The sequence below is a fragment of the Microcebus murinus genome, chromosome 18 (assembly GCF_040939455.1).
Source record: "Microcebus murinus isolate Inina chromosome 18, M.murinus_Inina_mat1.0, whole genome shotgun sequence".
NCBI classification, from domain to species: Eukaryota; Metazoa; Chordata; class Mammalia; order Primates; family Cheirogaleidae; genus Microcebus; species Microcebus murinus.
In genome coordinates this window covers 53,977,894-53,982,058 of record NC_134121.1, presented here as the reverse complement: position 1 = coordinate 53,982,058, position 4,165 = coordinate 53,977,894, and the positions used below count along the sequence as shown (strand labels likewise).

The 4,165-nt window shown below is 33.8% G+C and overlaps 1 pseudogene; it reads right to left on the bottom strand.

Moving 5' to 3' along the window:
• Positions 1-3,741: 3,741 nt before the first annotated feature.
• LOC142862361 (uncharacterized) lies at positions 3,742-3,832 on the bottom strand (annotated as a pseudogene).
• Positions 3,833-4,165: the final 333 nt, after the last annotated feature.

The following is a 4,165-nucleotide window of genomic DNA, read 5'->3' as shown; positions in this document are numbered from 1 at the left end:
TTCCAAGATATTTATTATGAGACCTGGTACAATTTATGTTAAACTCCATAATTGGTGCACAGATGTTATTTTCCAAGAATGCTTGTGATTACAAAAGCAACTGAGGTCTAGACCAAAATTATGCCATTTGCTATCTTAAACCATAGGGATTCAATTTCTCTTTTCATATATAATTTGAAAAATTTAAATTCTGCTCCCTTCTTGACCTGACAATAAGCTATGAGGCAGAAAAACAATTCTGACAACGATTAGATTCAGTTGTATTGCATCACAGCTTTTACACACAAATGAGGCCTTAAGTGTTCTATTCTCTTTATGCATAACCATTGCTAAAATTTCTTTGCAATATACATGAGACATTTAATACTTAGAATGAGTTTTAAAAAATTGTAAAGTAGACCAAATTGGTATTTTGGAAACATCTTGTAATGTATCTTGAGATGTATACATGCATATTTTATGGGCTTCATTAAACATTAAATGGATATGACAAATATCTATTAAACATAATTGAGTACATTTATATTTGTTTAGTAGGAACCTATGAGTTTTTGAAAATAATTGTTTTAGAATTATATTTAATGAGCCAGAACATTATATATTTCACTATTTAGACTCCACCCACAGTAATGCTTTAAGTTCTCTGATAGATTTGTACAACCCAATGTTGTTTTGTCAAGTAATAGTTTATTTAACATAAATGTTAGCCTAATTGTAAACAAAAGCATTTTCATCTGTTTTAATTCTAAAAATGTCATTACGTGTTAGAAAGTTCTTCCTAGTTGCAATATTCTTAAAATAAATTTTGCACAGGAGTAGAGGAAGGTGGAGTAATCTGTACCTTGTGTTGTTTAATCCCACAAGTGGTTTTTTTTTATCCTTTTCAAAATAATAAATCCAAATTTCCCTCTTTTTTTGTTATAATTGGAAATTAAACAAAATGCTTCCTATTTTTATATATCTCTCATTACTCCTAATTAAAAAATATTTTTTATTTTAAACTTATGAATTAAACTATGGAGATTCAATAAATCTATTATACTTCCATGTTTACTGATAAAACATATTTTCATGTTTTGGTATATATACTTTTCAAGGCAGATCAGCAAAAGGAACTCTATGTAACATAAACAATCAAATAAACATTCATTTGCATTAGGTGGTTTTCAAATGTGCTGCTGCTAGAGGGAGGCTCGGGTCATTTTTTTTTTTGATGTTCATAACATTTTAGACATCAAAAGACTCAAAGGGAGAGAAATTGGATATATGTACCACTTGGAGGTTTCTTTTTTCCTTTATGTAAAACTGTTTACCGAAGAAAAACATTAATGTTTTGAATTTTATGTTCAAAGCATTTTTATTATTGTTCTTGGTTTTTAATAAATGTTATTTTGAAATAATCTTAGATTTACAGAGAAGTTGGAAATAGAGTACAGAGAGTTCCCATATACCCTTCACCCAATTTCAGTTTCCCCTAATGTTATCATTTCATATTGCTATCACATATTTGTTCAAAACTAAGAAACCAACACTGGTACATTGCTATTAACTAAACCCCAGACATGATTCACATTTCACCACTGTTTCCATTAATATCCTTTTTCTGTTCTAGGATCCAATTTGGGATACCACATCTCATTTAGTCTTCATATCTCCTTAGTTTCCTTTGGTTCATGATAATTTCTCAGTCTTTCTTTGTTTTCCATCATCTTGACAGGATTTTGTTTGTTTGTTTGTTTTTGAGACAGTCTCACTCTGTTGCCCGGGCTAGAGTGCCGTGGCATCAGCCTAATTCACAGCAACCTCAATCTCCTGGGCTCAAGCAATCCTGCCTCAGCCTCTCGAGTAGCTGGGACTACAGGCATGCGCCACCATGCCCGGCTAATGTTTTTTCTATATATTTTTAGTTGGCCAATTAATTTCTTTCTATTTTTAGTAGAGATGGGGTCTTGCTCTTGCTCAGGCTGGTTTTGAATTCCTGAGCTTGAGCGATTCTCCCACCTCAACCTCCTGGAGTGTTAGGATTACAGGTGTGAGCCACCATGCCCAGCCAATCTTGATAGTTTTTAGGAGAACTGATTACATAATTTTTAGAATGTCTAAGAACTTTGTTTTTAACTTTATTCAAATTTATAGTTAAATAACTACAGATCTATATGTACACATGTTTGAGATATTCATGCAGAATTGAATACAATGTATCAAGGCTAGAGGAAAACACTCAGGCCAGTTCAAGGTCTTCTTAAGGAAGAGTTACTGGCAGCGTTAAACGTACTATAGGCTGAAGTGATTTTGGAAGCTATCTGTAGTCAAAACACTAGATAGCATGAGGAAGGTGTGGATAATGTTTTACATCTGAATTCCCTACTTTAGTTGCTTCTATAATTTGTAGCTAAGCTAGGGACTCTTGAACCTTTTCCAGTGGTCCAGCGCTATGGGTTTTCCATTGTCTTGATGCTGAATGTGATGAATGCAAATCGAAAGGTATAATGCACACAGCTGAAAATTCAAAGTGCATAATTTGAGGTTGCATTTCTTTCAAAACTTCAGAAGTCTCTGCCTGCCAAGAAAAGAAGTTGAAGCATTGCACTTCTATTTCTAAAGAGAAGTGAAGCCAATACCTATAAGACATATGTCTTTATTTACTCAAACATAAATCAAATGGTCCAGGAACTTGTGCAAGTAAATCGGATTCCATTTGTATGTTTTTCCTGACACATAAATCTAGCTGCATGTAGAATGGCATGAATAATGCAGGAACTGAGCTCCCAGAGTGAATAATCTTTCACTGAAAACCTGGGACTGATGGTTTACCTTATAGAAATGGGCTTCGCACCATGGAGACAAATGCAAGAAAACACATAAGCAATGTGTGTGTATATATTATATATTTTTCTCTTATTGGATTTTATGCTCTGATACACATAAATGTAGTAGTATGTCAGTGATTAGTTTTCTAATTTAATGTATTAAATAATAATAAATTTTAGTCAGTTATTATTAAATTTTTTTGAGACAGAGTCCATCTCTGTTGCCCGGGCTAGAGTGCAGTGGCATCTTCATAGCTCACTGCAACCTCAAATCCCTGCGCTCAAGCAACCCTCCTGCCTCAGGCTCCTGAGTAGCTGGGACTACAGGCGCACACCACAACACACAGCTAATTTGTCTATTTTTAGTAGAGATGGGGTCTTGCTCTTACTCAGGCTGGTCTTGAACTCCTGAGCTCAAGAAATCCTCCCACCCCAGTCTCCCAGAGTGCTAGAATTTATAGGTGTGAGCCACTGTGCCTGGCCACACTGTTATTATTACTGATTCTTTTATGCTGAGCACACTATTCAGAACAATCCACTGAGATGAACACTATTATGTTAAGATGCAAAAGATGAGGGACTGGGAATGTTCATAACTTATCAAAGATCATATACCTGGTCAAGGGCAGAGTCAAATCTGGTCTGTCTGACTTCAGAGATATAAATGTTACTAAACACTATTCCTTTTTTTTTTTTTTTTGTCATAATTATTATGTCACATTTATTGAGGTATAACTTCCATACAGTAAGTATATATATTCATATATATGAATATCACATATATATGCAGTATGTTATATGTAATATATATTGAGGTATAATTTACATATAATAAAATTTACCCTTATTAGCTATAGCATTCTGTGAATTTTGACTAATACATACAGTCATGTATCTACCACCATAATCAAGACATAGAACATATTTTTCTCATCAGACGGGTAATGTGTTGACGTTATAACTGTTTGAGGGAGACACATCTCACTCATGCACATTATCACACTTATGAACTATAAAAGGATCAACACTATTCCTGTTTTCAACTTCAGATATTCTATGGTAGTGAGATAAAATAACCTAACAGAGGCAAAAAGAATAAAGAAAGAAAAATAAGTCAGCATAAAACTCTGAGTATAAAAAGAACAAATCTTGTGCTTGGGCTGCGAAGCTAAGTCAAAGCACACCATGGAACCATTTTCTCAGCAGCGTTAAAGAGGAAATAACATAAACCAATATTCAGATCCCATTTATCACCTACTTGTCTGAACAGTTCGGGGGGAAAAAATAAATCTTGACTTGAAACCATAACTGAGGTTATAAAGGCTTTCATTCATTTATTAAAAATCTATCTGCTA